Source organism: Anser cygnoides, chromosome W (assembly GCF_040182565.1).
Source record: "Anser cygnoides isolate HZ-2024a breed goose chromosome W, Taihu_goose_T2T_genome, whole genome shotgun sequence".
Taxonomy (NCBI): Eukaryota; Metazoa; Chordata; class Aves; order Anseriformes; family Anatidae; genus Anser; species Anser cygnoides.
This window is the reverse complement of record NC_089911.1, coordinates 4486962-4501960: the sequence shown is the minus strand read 5'-3', so window position 1 is coordinate 4501960 and position 14999 is coordinate 4486962. Positions and strand designations below refer to the sequence as shown.

At 70.0% G+C, this 14999-nt stretch overlaps 2 long non-coding RNA genes across 2 annotated transcripts; both read right to left on the bottom strand.

Annotated features, from left to right (window-relative positions):
- Positions 1 to 335: 335 nt before the first annotated feature.
- LOC136788855 (uncharacterized) lies at positions 336 to 2187 on the bottom strand. Its single transcript, XR_010827409.1, has 3 exons — positions 2095 to 2187; positions 1168 to 1238; positions 336 to 425 (listed from the first exon to the last, which is right to left on the bottom strand). It is a non-coding gene; the product is annotated as an uncharacterized lncRNA (long non-coding RNA).
- Positions 2188 to 12320: 10133 nt separating this feature from the next.
- LOC136788826 (uncharacterized) lies at positions 12321 to 14603 on the bottom strand. Its single transcript, XR_010827394.1, has 3 exons — positions 14581 to 14603; positions 13628 to 13736; positions 12321 to 12385 (listed from the first exon to the last, which is right to left on the bottom strand). It is a non-coding gene; the product is annotated as an uncharacterized lncRNA (long non-coding RNA).
- Between the last annotated feature and the right edge of the window lie 396 nt (positions 14604 to 14999).

Below are 14999 nucleotides of genomic sequence, written 5' to 3'. Positions count from 1 at the left end.
TAGAGCCCCCTGCCCCATAGAGCCCCCCCAACCCCATAGACCCCCACCGCCCCATAGACCCCCCCCACCCCACAGCCCCCCTGCCCCATAGACCCCCCCCCAACCCCATAGACCCCCACCGCCCCACAGCCCCCCCAACCCCCATAGACCTCCCCCACCCCACAGCCCCCCGCCCCATAGAGACCCCCCTGCCCCACAGCCCTCCCCTGCCCCATAGACCTCCCCCACCCCACAGCCCCCCCGCCCCATAGAGCCCCCTGCCCCATAGAGCCCCCCCTGCCCCACAGCCCCCCTGCCCCATAGACCCCCCCCCCCCCCACCCCGCAGCCCCCCCCGCCCCACTGACCGGGCTCCCCCCCCGGTGCCCCCCTGCCAGGAGGTGAGCAGCAGCTCCAGGAAATCCACGTCCAGCACGCAGACGAAATCTGGGGGCGGGGGGGGCAGCAGTGACCCCCCCCCAGCCCCCCCCCCCCCCCCGTCCCCCTCCCCCCCATGTGCCCACCCCCCCGGGTGTCCCCCCTTGACACCCCCCCTCCCATGGGATCCCCCCCTTCCCCCAAGACCTTCAGGACCCCCCGTTTGGGTGTCTTGGGGACGGGGGGGGACACGAGGGAGGGCACGGGGGGGTGACACCAAGGGGGGGCACAAGGGGGGGACACCGGGGGGGTGACACCAAGGGGGGATGACACTGGGGGGGTGACACGAAGGGGGGCACAGGGGTGTGACACGGGGGGGGGTGACACCAAGGGGGGGACATCAAGGGGGGGGTGACACTGGGGGGGGTGACACCAAGGGGGGGACATCAAGGGGGGGCATCAAGGGGGGGTGACACCATGGGGCTGACACCAAGGGGGGGGCTTTTGGGGGGGGGAACCAAGGGGGGACCTGGGGGTGACACCGGGGGGCTTTTGGGGGGGACACCAAGGAGGGGGAGCCGGGGGCTGACCCGGGGGGTGACACCAAGGGGGGGGGGACACACAGGGGGGTGACACTGAGGGGGAGACACCAAAGGGGGGACACCAAAGGGGGGGGGACCTGGAGGGGTGACATGGGGGCTTTTGGGGGGGGTGACCCCGGGGGGGCTTTTTGGGGGGGTGACCCCGGAGGGGGCTTTTTGGGGGGGGAGTGTGACCCCGGGGGGCTTGGGGGTGACCCCGGTCCCCCCACCTCTGCGCAGGTCCAGGCGCTCACAGCGCCAGCGCTCGCTCAGCAGCACGGCGCCGTCATCCACGATCAGCCTGGGGAGGGGGGGGGGGGCGGGGGGGGGGGTCAGGGGGGCCAACCAACCCCCCCCCGCCCCCAAACCCCGCCCCCCGCCCACGGATGCCCCGCCCCCGGCGCCCAAGCCCCGCCCCCAACTGCTAAGCCCCTCCCCCATGCCCGCAACCGCCCTTCTCGCCCCAAAGCCCCACCCACAAGCCCCTCCCCACAAGCCCCTCCCCCCTCCCCACAAGCCCCACCCCTCCCCCTCAAGCCCCTCCCCTATTCCCCAAGCCACGCCCCCTCCTGCCCAAGCCCCGCCCCCAACTGCTAAGCCCCGCCCCCAACCCCACACCCCCACCCCAAAGCCCCACCCCAGAAGCCCCCATAAACCCCGCCCCCCTCCTCCCCAAGCCCCGCCCCTCCTTCCCATGCCCCGCCCCCTCCAGAAGCCCCGCCCTTCCCAAGCCCCGCCCCTCCCAAGCCCCGCCCCTCCCACAAGCCCCGCCCCTCCCACAAGCCACGCCCCCAAACCCACATCCCCGCCTCCCCCACCCCATAAGCCACCCACAAGCCCCGCCCCTTCCCACAAGCCCCGCCCCTTCCCACAAGCCCCGCCCCCTCCCCACAAGCCTCGCCCCCTCCCCATAAGCCCCACCCCCCTTCCCCCACAAGCCCCGCCCCTTCCCCAAGCCCCGCCCCCTCCCACAAGCACCGCCCCCTCCCCAAGCCCCTCCCCCTCCCCATAAGCCCCACCCCTTCCCCCACAAGCCCCGCCCCTTCCCCCACAAGCCCCGCCCCTTCCCAACAAACCACGCCCCTCCCCACAAGCCCCGCCCCCTCCCCACAAGCCCCGCCCCCCACAAGCCCCGCCCCTCCCCAAGCCCCGCCCACCTGAGCGCCACGCAGGCCACGCCCCCCGGCAGGTTCCCGCGGGCGCTCAGCATCTCGGCCGTCGCCAGGACCCGCAGGGGCAGGGGGGGCCTGGGGGGGGACGGGGGGCGTGGTCAGCGTGGGGGGCGTGGTCAGCGTGGGGGGCGTGGTCATGGAAGGGGGCGTGGCCACGGAAGGGGTGTGGTCAGCGGGAGGGGGCGTGGTCGGGGCGTGGCCGGGGGCAGGGCCGGGGGCGGGGCCTACCTGTAGGCGGCGGCGCAGCGGCGCAGGTGCAGGTGCAGCTCCGGGAGCGCCGCGGGCGCCGCGTAGCCGGGGACGGGCAGGTCCTGCAGCCACAGCGCCCCGCACAGCTGCGGGACGGGACCCCAAGGGTCAGGGGCACCGGGGGGACCCCAAAGGGGCAGGGGCACGGGGGGACCCCAAAGGGGCAGGGGCACCGGGGGGACCCCAAAAGGGCAGGGGCACCGGGGGGACCCCAAGTGGGACCCCGAAAGGGTCAGGGACACCAAGGGGGGACCCCATGGGACCCCAAAAGGGGCAGGGGCACCGGGGGGGACCCCAAAGGGGCAGGGACACCAAGGAGACCCCATGGGACCCCAAATGGGACCCCAAAAGGGCCAAGGACACCAAGGGTACCCCAAAAGGGACCCCAAGTGGGACCCCAAAAGGGGCAGGGGCACCGACCCAAAAGGGGCTCAGGGACCCCAAATGGGGCAGAGACACGGGGGGGACCCCAAATGGGACCCCAAATGGGTCAGGGACACCAAGAGGGACCCCATGGGACCCCAAATAGGGACAGAGACCCCAAATGGGTCAGGGACACCAAGGGGACCCCATGGGACCCCAAATGGGACCCCAAAGGGTCAGGGACACCAAACAGGGTCAGGGACCCCAAATGGGACCCCAAATAGGGACAGGGACACCAAGGGGGACCCCAAAGGGGCAGGGGCACCGGGGGGGACCCCAAAGGGTCAGGGGCACCGGGGGACCCCAAAAGGGGCAGGGGCACCGGGGGGACCCCATGGGACCCCAAAAGGGTCAGGGACCCCAAATAGGGTCAGGAACCCCAAAACAGTAAGGGACCCCAAATAGAGTCAGGGACCCCAAATAGGGACCCCAAAGAACCTGAGGGACCCCAAGGGACCCCAACAGGGCGCTAAAGGACCCCAAAAGGACCCCACAGGACCCCAAAGGGACCCCAAAGGGACCCCAAAAGGACCCCAAAGGACCCCAAAAGGACCCCAAAGGGACCCCAAAGGGACCCCAAAAGGACCCCAAAGGACCCCAAAGGGACCCCAAAAGGACCCCACAGGACCCCGCAGGACCCCACAGGACCCCACAGGGACCCCAAAGGGACCCCAAAAGGACCCCAAAAGGACCCCACAGGACCCCAAAAGGACCCCAAAAGGACCCCAAAGGGACCCCAAAGGACCCCACAGGACCCCAAAGGGACCCCAAAAGGACCCCAAAAGGACCCCAAAAGGACCCCACAGGACCCCATAAGGACGCCAAAAGGACCCCAAAGGACCCCAAAGGGACCCTGAAGGACCGCACAAGACCCTGTGGGACCCCAAAAGGACCCCGCGGGACCCCACAGGACCCCAAAGGACCCCAAAGGACCCCCACAGGACCCCACAGGACCCCAAAAGGACCCCAAAGGGACCCCAAAGGACCCCAAAGGACCCCCAAAGGACCCCAAAGAAACCCCACAAGGACCCCACAGGACCCCAAAGGGACCCCAAAGGACCCCGCGGGACCCCGCGGGACCCCAAAAGGACCCGAGAGGACCCCGCAGGACCCCGCGGGACCCCGCAGCCCCCTACCTGGCTGTACCAGCGCTGCCCGGGGGGGGCCGGGCGGTGCTGCAGCAGCGCCCCCTCCAGCGCCAGCGTCACCACGAACTCCTGGGGGGCAGCGGGAAGGCCCCGGGGTGTCCCCAAATCCCCCCCCACCCCCCAACATCCCCCAAATCCCCCCCCAAATCCCTCACACCCCCCACGTCCCCCAAATCTCCCCCAAATCTCCCCAAATCCCCCAAATCCCCCCAAACCCTCCCCAAATCCCCCCCCAAATCCCCCAAATCCTCCCCAAATCTCCCCCAAATCCCCCCAAATCCTCCCCAAATCCACCCCAAATCCCCCAAATCCACCCAAATCCCCATAAATCCCCCCCAAATCCACCCAAATCCCCCCAAATCCCCCTAAATCCTCCCCAAATCCTCCCCAACTCCCCCAAATCCTCCCCAAATCCCCTCAAATCCCCCCAAATCCCCTCCCAGCTCCCCCAAATCCCCCCATACCCCCCCAGCCCCCCTAAATCCCCCCATATCCCCCCCCCCAAGCTCCCTGGACACCCCCAAATCCCCCTTAAGCCCCCCATACCCCCCAAATCCCCCCATACCCCCCAAATCCCCCCCAACCCCCCCAACACCCCCAAATCCCCCCATATCCCCCCCAACCCCCCCCCAATATCCCCCCAAACCCCCCTGCCCCCCCAAATCTCCCCATATCCCCCCGCAACCTCTCCTGGACCCCCCAAATTCCCCCATACCCCCCCCAATCCCCCATATCCCCCCAAGCCCCCCCATAACCCCCCAAATCCCCCCAACCCCCCCCAGCCCCCCGAAATGCCCCCCAACCCCCCTGCCCCCCCATATCCCCCAAATCCCCCCGTATCCCCCCCCCAACCGCCCCCCAGCCCCCCCAAATGCCCCCAACCCCCCCACCCCGCCCCCCCCCCACCTTGACGTCCCCCCGGGGGCTCAGGGCTCCGCTCACGGCGGCCGCCAGCATGCGGGGGGGGCGGCCCCCCCCAGGGGGGGGTGGGCTCCTCCCAGGGCCCCAGCGTCCAGTGCAGGTGGGGGGCAGCGGCGACCCCCCCGGGCACCTCCAGGAGACCCCCCCCCAAATCGTCCGGCACCGAGCCTGGGGGGGGCACGGGGGGGTTGGGGGGCACAACACCCCCGAACCCCCCCAAAACAGCCCCAACCTCCCCCAAAACCGCCCCAAACCCCCCAAACAGCCCCAAACCCCCAAAACAGCCCCGAAACCCCCAAAACAGCCCCCAACCCCCCAAAACCAGCCCCGAACCCCCAAAAAAGACCCAAAACCCCCAAAACAGCCCCGAACCCCCCAAACAGCCCCAAAACCCCCCCAAAACAGCCCCAACGCCCCCAAAACAGCCCCAAAACCCCCAAAACAGCCCCAACCCCCTAAAACAGCCCCAACCCCCCCAAAACAGCCCCAAACCCCCAAAACAGCCCCAACCCCCCAAAACAGCCCCAAACCCCCAAAACAGCCCCGAACCCCCCCAAAACCAGCCCCAAACGCCCACAAAACAGCCCCAAACCCCCAAAAGAGCCCCAAAACCCCCAAAACCAGACCCAAACCCCCTCAAAACAGCCCCAAACTCCCCAAAACAGCCCCAAACTCCCCAAAACAGCCCCAAAACCCCCCAAAACCAGCCCCAAACGCCCCCAAAACAGCCCCAAAACCCCCCAAACCAGCCCCGAACCCCTCAAAACCAGCCCCAAACTCCCCCAAAACAGCCCCAAACCCCCAGCCCCGAACCCCCAAAACCAGCCCCCAACCCCCAAAACAGCCCCAAAACCCCCGCAAACAGCCCCGAACCCCCCCATACAGCCCCAAACCCCCCCCAAACAACCCCAAAACCCCCCCCAAACAGCCCCAACCCCCCCCCAAACAGCCCCAAAACAGCCCCTGAACCCCCCAAAACAGCCCCAAACCCCCCAAAACCCCCCAAAACAGCCCTAACCCCCCCAAAAAAACAACCCCAACCCCCCCCAAACAGCCCCAAAACCCCTATGCCCCACCCCCGGCAATGGGGATTCTCTGAGGGCTCGTATAGGGTTGTGCTAAGGCTCAATATCCCCCTATGGGGCCGCCCTATGGGAACAGAACCCCTTGGAGATTCTCTGAGGGCTCGTATAGGGTTGTGCTAAGGCTCAACATCTCCCTGTATGGTCGCCCTATGGGGACAGGACCCCCGGGGATTCTCCAGGGGCTCGTATAGGGTTGTGCTAAGGCTCACCATCCCCCCGTGGGGTCGCCCCATGTGGACAGAACCCCCCCGGAGCTTCTCTGAGCGCTCGTATAGGGTTGTGCTATGACCCAATTTCCCCTTTATGCCCCCCCCCCACGCGCACCAAACCCCTCCGGGCACCCTCGGGGGGCAGTGGGGGCACCCTCACCCCCCCCCATACCCCGTTAACCCCCCCCGACCCCATTAACCCCCCCGGCCCCGTACCTGCGTGGTAGAGGGTGACGCGCTCGGCCTCGATGCTGGTGCAGGTGCGGCCCCACTGCCCCCCCCCCGGGCGGGCCACCGAGCACAGGCGGCCCCCGGCCACCTCCAGCACCAGCTCCCCGTGAGCCCCCGCGTCCTGGGGGGGGGGGGGCAGAAAAAAAGGGGGGGGGCTCAGAAATGGGGGGGGCACAAAAGGGGAAAAAAAAAAGGGGAGGGGCACAGAAAGGGAAAAAAAGGGGAGGGCGAAAAAAGGGGGAGGGAGACACAGAAGGGGGGGCACAGAAAGGGGGGGGGGGCACAGAAAGGGAAAAAATGAGGGGGGGCAAAAAAAGGGGGGAGGGAGACACAGAAAGGGGGGACACAGAAAGGGGGGGCAGAGAAAGGGGGGCACAGAAAAAGGGAAAAAAAGGTGGGGGAGGACACAGAAAAGGGGGGGGAGACAAAATGGGGGGGGCACGGGGGGACACAAAAAGGGGGGACACAGAAAGGGAAAAATGGGGGGGGTAAAAAAAGGGTGAGGGAGACACAAAAATGGGGGGGACACAGAAAGGGGGATGACACAAAAGGGGGGGACAGAAAAGGGGGGAACAGAAAGGGAAAAAAATGGGGGGGGGGCAAAAAAATGGGAGAGGGAGACACAAAAAGCGGGGGGGACACAGAAAGGGGGGGGCACAGAAAGGGGGGGACACAAAAGGGGGGGCAAAAAGGGAAAAAAAGGTGGGGGGGACACAAAAGGTGGGGGGACACAAAAAGGGGGGACGGGGGGACACCGAAAGGGGGGACACCAAGGGGGGACACCGAAGGGGGCACCCAATTGTCACCGCAGGGGGTGGTGACACTGGGGGGAGCCCCAGGGTGGCCCAAGGGGGCGCTGGGGGGACATGGGGGGCAATGGCGGGGGGCATGGGGGGCCCTGGGGTGACACAGGGGGACCCCAGGGGGACACATGGGGGACAGGGACACCCCCGAAGTGAGGCAGGAGGCCCTCGGGGTGGCCTTGGGGACATCAGGGGGACCTCGGGGTGACATCGGGGTGGCCTCGGGGTGACCTCAGGGTGACACTGGGGTGGCCATGGGGTGACATGGGGGTGGCCTCGGGGACACGGGGGTGGCCTGGGGGTGACCTTGGGGTGGCCTTGGGGACATCGGGGTGACCTCGGGGTGACATTGGGGTGACCTCGGGGTGACATGGGGGTGGCCTCGGGGACATTGGGGTGGCCTCAGGGACACGGGGGTGGCCCTGGGGACATTGGGGTGGCCTTGGGGACATTGGGGTGGCCTCGGGGACACGGGGAGTGGCCTCGGGAACATTGGGGTGGCCTTGGGGTGACATTGGGGTGGCGGGGTGACCAGGGGGTGACATGGAGGTGGCCCTGGGGACATTGGGGTGGCCTTGGGGACATTGGGGTGGCCTTGGGGTGACATTGGGGTGGCCTCGGGGTGACATGGGGGTGGCCCTGGGGACATTGGGGTGGCCTGGGGGTGACCTTGGGGTGGCCTTAGGGACATTGGGGTGGCCTGGGGGTGACCTTGGGGTGGCCTTGGGGTGGCCTTGGGGACATTGGGGTGGCCTCGGGGACACTGGGGTGTCCGTGGGGACGCGGGGACCCACCTCGGTGTGGCAGTGGGCGGTGACGCGGCCCTGCAGGACGGTGACGAGGACGGCGACGCCGCTCTGGGGACGGGGCCCCCCGCGTCCCCCGGTGTCACCGCGGGGCCTTCGTCATCGTCATCGTCGTCATCGTCATCGTCGTCGTCATCGTCCTCCTCCTCGGAGTCTGGGGACAGCGGGGACCCGCGATGGAGGGCGCTGGGGGTGGCCCCGTCCCTTGTCCCCGTCCCTTGTCCCTGTCCCCATCCCTGTGCCTTGTCCCCATTCCCTGTCCCTTATCCCTGTCCCTGTCCCCGTCCCCTTGTCCCCATCCCCTGTGCCCATCCCCCGTCCCCGTCCCTGTCCCCAATCCCTGTCCCTTGTCCCCATCCTGTCCCCTTGTCCCTTATCCCTGTCCCCATCCCTAACCCCGTCCCTGTCCCCTTGTCCCCATTCCCTCGTCCCCAACCCTGTCCTTGTCCCCATCCCTGTCCCCATCCCCTTGTCCCCATCCCCTTGTCCCCAATCCCTGTCCCTGTCCCCGTCCCCATCCCCATCCCCATCCTTGTCCCCCGTCCCTGTCCCCATTCCCTTGTCCCTTGTCCCCATCCCATCCCCTTGTCCCTGTTGCTGTCCCCATCCCATCCCTGTCCCCATCCCTTGTCCCCGTCCCCCTGTCCCCATTCCTGTCCCCATCCTTGTCCCTTGTCCCTTGTCCCCATCCCCGTCCCTGTCCCCATCCCTGTCCCCATCCCCATTCCTGTCCCTGTCCCCATCCCTGTCCCCATCCCTGTCCCCATCCCCATCCCTGTCCCTGTCCCCATGTCCCTGTCCCCTTGTCCCCAATCCCTGTCCCTTGTCCCCATTCCCTTGTCCCTGTCCCCATCCCATTCCTGTCCCCATGTCCCTGTCCCCCTGTCCCTGTCCCTTGTCCCCACCCCTGTCCTTGTCCCCATCCCTTGTCCCTGTCCCCCTGTCCCCATCCCCATCCCCTGTCCCTGTCCCCATCCCGTCCCCCCGTCCCCATTCCTGTCTCCTTGTCCCTTGTCCCAATCCCCTGTCCCTGTCCCCGTCCCTGTCCCCTTGTCCCCATCCCGTCTCCTTCTCCCTGTCCCTGTCCCCATCCCTGTTCCTTGTCCCTGTCCCTTGTCCCCATCCCGTCCCCTTGTCCCTGTCCCCACTCCCCATCCCCATCCCTGTCCCCATCCCATCCCTTGTCCCTGTCCCCCGTCCCCATCCCTGTTCCCATTCCCTTGTCCCCATCCCCTTTCCCTGTCCCCTTGTCCCTTGTCCCCATGCCCTGTCCCTGTCCCCATCCCTGTCCCCATCCCCTCCCTGTTCCCTGTCCCCATCCCTGTCCCCATCCCGTCTCCTTCTCCCTGTCCCCATGTCCCTGTCCCCTTGTCCCCATCCCTGTCCCTTGACCCCATTCCCTTGTCCCTTGTCCCCATCCTGTCTCCTTGTCCCTGTCCCTTGTCCCCATCCCTGTCCCCAATCCCCATCCCTCATCCCTGTCCCTGTCCCCTTGTCCCCATCCCACCCCCATCCCTGTCCCCCTGTCCCCACCCCTGCCCCCCCCCCCCGCTCACCCCCCCCGCCCGCCCTGCAGGGCTTGAAGCTCTCCCAGCCGCTGGGGGCGGGGCCTCCGGAGGGGGCGTGGTCGCCGAAGGGGCGTGGTCACCCCGAGGGGGCGTGGTCACCCGAGTGGGCGTGGTCACCCGAGTGGGCGTGGTCACCCGAGGGGGCGGGGCCTCCGGAGGGGGCGGGGTCGTCCGGGGGGCGGGGCCGGCAGGCTCCCAGAGGAGGAGGTCGTTGTTGATCCTGGGGGGTGGGGGGGGGGGGGTGAGGGACCCCCCCTAAAATAACCCCAAACACACCGGGACCCCCAGGACCCCCAAACAGCCCCAAATCCCCCTTGGCCCCCAAATCCCCCCTGAGACCCCCAAATCCCCCGGGGACACCCCAAAGCCCCCCTCGGCCCCCCCCCAAATCCTCCCATGCCCCCCCCAAAACCCCCAAACCCCCCCCGTGCCCCCAAGTCCCCTCCAAGACCCCCCCAAATCCCCCCAAGGACCCCCCAAATCCCCCCAAATCCCCCCAGACCCCCCCAACTCCCCCCCCAGCCCTCCCCATGCCCCCACAAACCCCCCCATGCCCCCCCCCAGCCCCCCCCCCCCCCCCCAGCTCCCCCCAATACCCTACAAGACCCCCCAAATCCCCCCAAGGACCCCCCAAATCCCCCCCCAGCCCCCCCCGTGCCCCCCCAAATCCCCCCATGCCCCCCCCAGCCCCCCTCAATCCCCTCCAGGAGCCCCCAAATCCCCCCAGGGACCCCCCAGCCCCCCCAAATTGCTCCCAGGACCCCCCCAGCCCCCCCAAATCCCCTCCAGCCCCCCCAATCCCCCCCGTGCCCCCCAATCCCCTCCAGAACCCCCCAAATCCCCCCAAATCCCCCCAGGACCCCCCTCAGCCCCCCCAAATCCCCCCAAATCCCCCCCAGACCCCCCAAATCCCCCCCAGCCCTCCCCATGCCCCCCCAAACCCCCCATGCCCCCCCAAATCTCCTCCAGGACCCCCAAATCCCCCCAAGGTGCCCCCAAATCCCCCCAAATTCCCCCCAGGACCCCCCAAATCCCCCGGAACCCCCCAAATCCCCCCCAGCCCCCCCAATGCCCCCCCCGTGCCCCCCGTGCCCCCCCCACCTGTTGTAGAGGCGCTGCAGCAGCTCGGGGGGCGCAGCAGGAGGTGGGCGCGGGGCAGGGTCAGGCGCAGGGCGCAGGATGCCCCCCCCAGCGCCCCCCACGAACGCCCCCAGCTCCTCAGGGCTCCCCGGCAGCACCAGCTATGGGGGGGGGGGGCGGCAATTTTTTTGGGGGGGAGGGCAACCACTGGGAACCCCCCAAAAGATTTCTCCTACCCTAAAAATGTCAGCGGTGCCCCCGAATCCTCAGAAATTCTCCCCAAATTCTCAGGACCCCCCAAAACCCCCAGGACCCCCCAGGACCCCCCCCCCAAAACCCTCAGGACTCCCCCTGGACCCCCCCAAAACCCTCAGGACCCCCCCACAACCCCCCTCAATGCCCCCCCAAACCCCTCAGGACCCCCCTCAAACCCCCAGGAATCCCCCCCAAAGACCCCCCCCAAAACCTTCAGGACCCTCCCCCTGAACCCCCCAAGACCCTCAGGACCCCCCCACAAACCCCCTCAATGCCCCCCAAACCCCCAGGACCCCCCCAAGCCCTCCCAACCCCCCCCAAGCTCCCCTCCCAACCCCCCCCCCCCCCCCAAAGACCCCCCCCCCCAAAACCCCCATGACCCCCCCAAACCCCCAGGACCCCCCCCAACCCCCCCTCCAAGACCCTCAGGACCCCCCAATGCCCCCCCAAAACCTCAAAAGCCCCCCAAACCCCCCAGGACCCCCTCAGGACCCCCCCCAGGACCCCCCAAAACATCCAGGACCCCCAGAGCCCCCCCAAACTCCCAGCCCCCCCCCCAAAAAAAAATCCCCCCAAACGCCCAGCCCTGGGGGGGTGACAAGGTTCGGGGGGGGGGCAATGGGGTTTGGGGGGTTAATTGGGGGGGGGTTAATTGGGGGGGGTTAATTGGGGGGGTTAATTGGGGGGTGGCCCCCACCTCGTGGCCCTCGTAGATGTTGCGCTGGGCAGAGAAGGGGCTCGGGGGGGGGGCGCGGGGACCCCCAGCCGCGGGGGGGGGGGGCAGCGTCACCTCCAGCCTGTGGGGGGCAGGGGGTGGTGGGGGGGGGCACCCTTATGGGCTCAGAACCCCCCCCATCCCCCAACACCCCCTGTAGAACACGTGACCCCCCCCCAAATGGCCCCCAGGTGCCCCCCACGACAGGACCCCCCAATGGGACCTGGGACCCCCCCCATAAGACCCCCGGGGGGTCAGTAAGACTCAGCCCCCCCCCCATCCCCACAACCCCCCATGACCCAGGTGCCCCCCCATGGAATCCCCCCCCCATAAGACCCAGGCCCCCCAAAAGACCCAGACCCCTCCCCCCCAATAAGCCCCCAGGTGCCCCCCCAATGGGGCCCCCCGCCAATAAGACCCAGAACCCCCAGATGCCCCCCCAAGACCCAGGCCCCCCATCAGACGCAGACACCCCCATATAAGCCCCCCAGATGCCCCCCCATGGAATCCCCCCCCAAGACCCAGCCCCCCCCCCCATAAGCCCCCCATGTGCCCCCCCAATGCCCCCCCCCCCAATAAGACCCAGGACCCCTCTAGGACCCCCAGGACCCCCAAGTGCCCCCCCCAGAAGCCCCCCAGGTGCCACCCCCATCTAGACCCAGACCCCCACATCCCCCCCCGTGCCCCCCCTCACGTGGGGACGCAGCGCCCCCCCCCCAGGGCCGGGCCCGGGGGCCGCGCGCAGGCAGGGGATGGAGCCCATGTCCTCGGCCTCGTACACGGCTGGGGGGGGGCACGGGGGGTCACGGCTCTGCGCCCCCCCCGGCTCTCACCTCCCACCTACGTCCCCTAAAAGATTCTCCCCCCCCCAAAAGAAACCCCCAACCCCCCCATAACCCCCATTGCCCCCCCCCAAGAGCTCCAAGTGCCCCATCGCAGACCCCCCCGGCCCCCCCATGCCCCCTCCAAGCCCCCCACCCCGCCCAACCCCCTGTGACCCCCCCCCAATCCCCCCACGACCCCCCCAAAACCCCCCAATGTTCCCCATGACCCTCCCCAACCCCCCCGTGACCCCCCAAGCCCCCATTTCCCCCCCCCACGACCCCCTGTGACCCCCCCAAACCCCCCAACGACCCCCCCCAAAACCCCCCAACGCCCCCCATGACCCCCCCCCCCCCCCCGCGTCCCCCTCACCCAGCAGGGTGGTCGCAGGCCAGCAGCACCCCCCAAGCCCCCTGTGACCCCCCCCCGAGCCCCCTGCCCCCCCGTGTCCCCCCTCACCCAGCAGGGTGGTCGCAGGCCAGCAGCAACCCCCCAACCCCCCCGTGACCTCCCCCGACCCCCTGTGACCCCCCCAAGCCCCTATTTCCCCCCCCCCCGACCCCCTGTGCCCCCCCCAAGCCCCCATATCCACCCCCCGACCCCCCAGCCCCCCTGCCCCCCCGCGCCCCTCCCCTCACCCAGCAGGTGGTCACAGGCCAGCAGCACCCCCCCCAACCCCCCTGTGACCCCCCCACGATCCCCTGTGACCCCCCAAATCCCCATTTCCCCCCCCCCCATAACCCCCGTGACCCCCCCAAGCCCCCATTTCCACCCCCCGACCCCCTGTGCCCCCCCCCCCCGCGCCCCCCTCACCCAGCAGGTGCTCGCAGGCCAGCAGCACCCCCCAATCCCCTTCCGCGTGACCCCCCACGACCCCCGTGACCCCCCCAAACCCCCATTTCCCCCCCCACGGCCCCTGTGACCCCCCAAACCCCCATTTCCCCCCCAATCCCCTTCCCAGTATCCCCCCACGACCCCCGTCACCCCCCCAGGACCCCATTTCCCCCTCCATGCCCCCCTGTGACCCCCCCAAACCCCCATTTCCCCTCCCCAAACCCCCATGTCCCCCCCCACGACCCCCTGTGACCCCCCGCCCCCCCCCGCCCCCCCTCACCCAGCAGGTGGTCGCAGGCCAGCAGCAGCGCCCCCGGCGCCCCCTCCCGCGGGCCCCCCCAGGCGCAGGCGCAGGCTCTCGGGGCGCACCCCGGGCTGGTGCCAGGGCCGCCGGGCGGGGGGGCCGCAGGTCGGTCAGGGGCAGGAGCAGGCGGAGCTCCGCCTCCGGCGCCGCCCAGCGCCACGCCCACGTCGGCGCCTGGGGGCGGGGCCACGTCAGGGACCGCCCCTCCCCCCCCTCCCTCCTCCTGCCCCTCCCCTGGAGCTGGGGGGCGAAACCTCGCCCGGACAAGCCCCGCCCACCAGCCCCAGGCCACGCCCACCAGCCCCAGGCCACGCCCACCAGCCCCAGGCCCCGCCCACCAATCCCAGGCCCCGCCCACCAATCCCAGGCCCAGCCCACCAGCCCCAGGCCCCGCCCACCAACCTCAGGCCCCGCCCACCACCCTCAGGCCCCGCCCACAAGCCCCAGGCCCCGCCCACCAGCCCCAGGCCCCGCCCACCAACCTCAGGCCCCGCCCACCAACCTCAGCCCCCGCCCATCAGCCCCAGGCCACGCCCACCACCCTCAGGCCACGCCCACCAACCTCAGGCCCCGCCCATCACCCTCAGGCCCCTGCCCACCAACCTCAGGCCCCGCCCACCATCATCAGGCCCCGCCCATCACCTCAGGCCCCGCCCAACACCCTCAGGCCCCGCCCAACACCCTCAGGCCCCGCCCATCACCCTCAGGCCCCGCCCATCACCCTCAGGCCCCGCCCACCACCCTCAGGCCCCGCCCACCACCCTCAGGCCCCGCCCATCACCATCAGGCCCTGCCCACCACCCTCAGGCCCCGCCCATCACCCTCAGGCCCCGCCCATCACCCTCAGGCCCCGCCCATCACCCTCAGCCCCCACCCACCAGCCCCAGGCCCCGCCCACCCGCCTCAGGCCATGCCCCCCTCTTTTGCTCACCTTGCTCTAAGCCCCGCCCCCAGCCCCACCCCACTGCCTTAATGCCAACTTAATTGCCCCGGCCAACTAAGCCCCGCCCCTCCTGACCTGCCCGGTGGGCGTGTCCTCGGGGTGGGCGTGGGCGTGGGCGGGGCCTCGGAGGCGGGCGAGGGCGGGGCCGAGGCGCTCGATGAGCCCCAGGTCGAGGTCGCAGCGCAGGGCGCTCAGCTCCGCGCTCAGCTCCCGCGGGGGGCGGGGCCCTGCGGGGGCGGGGCCTCACAGCGAGGGGGCGGGGCTTAGGGGACCCCACCCCCGTTGGCCCCGCCCCCCCCCCTCACCTCCTCATCCGGGGGCGCCCGTCGGGGGGCCCCAGCGCAGGCGCAGGCAGGGCCGGGAGGGGGCGAGGCCGGGCTCCGCCTCCGGGAAGCGCAGGACCTGGAGGGGCGGGGTTAGGGGCGGGGCTTCGGGTGGACACGCCCCCTGGTGGGAGCCACGCCCCCAACGTGACCACGCCCCGGTGTGGCCAC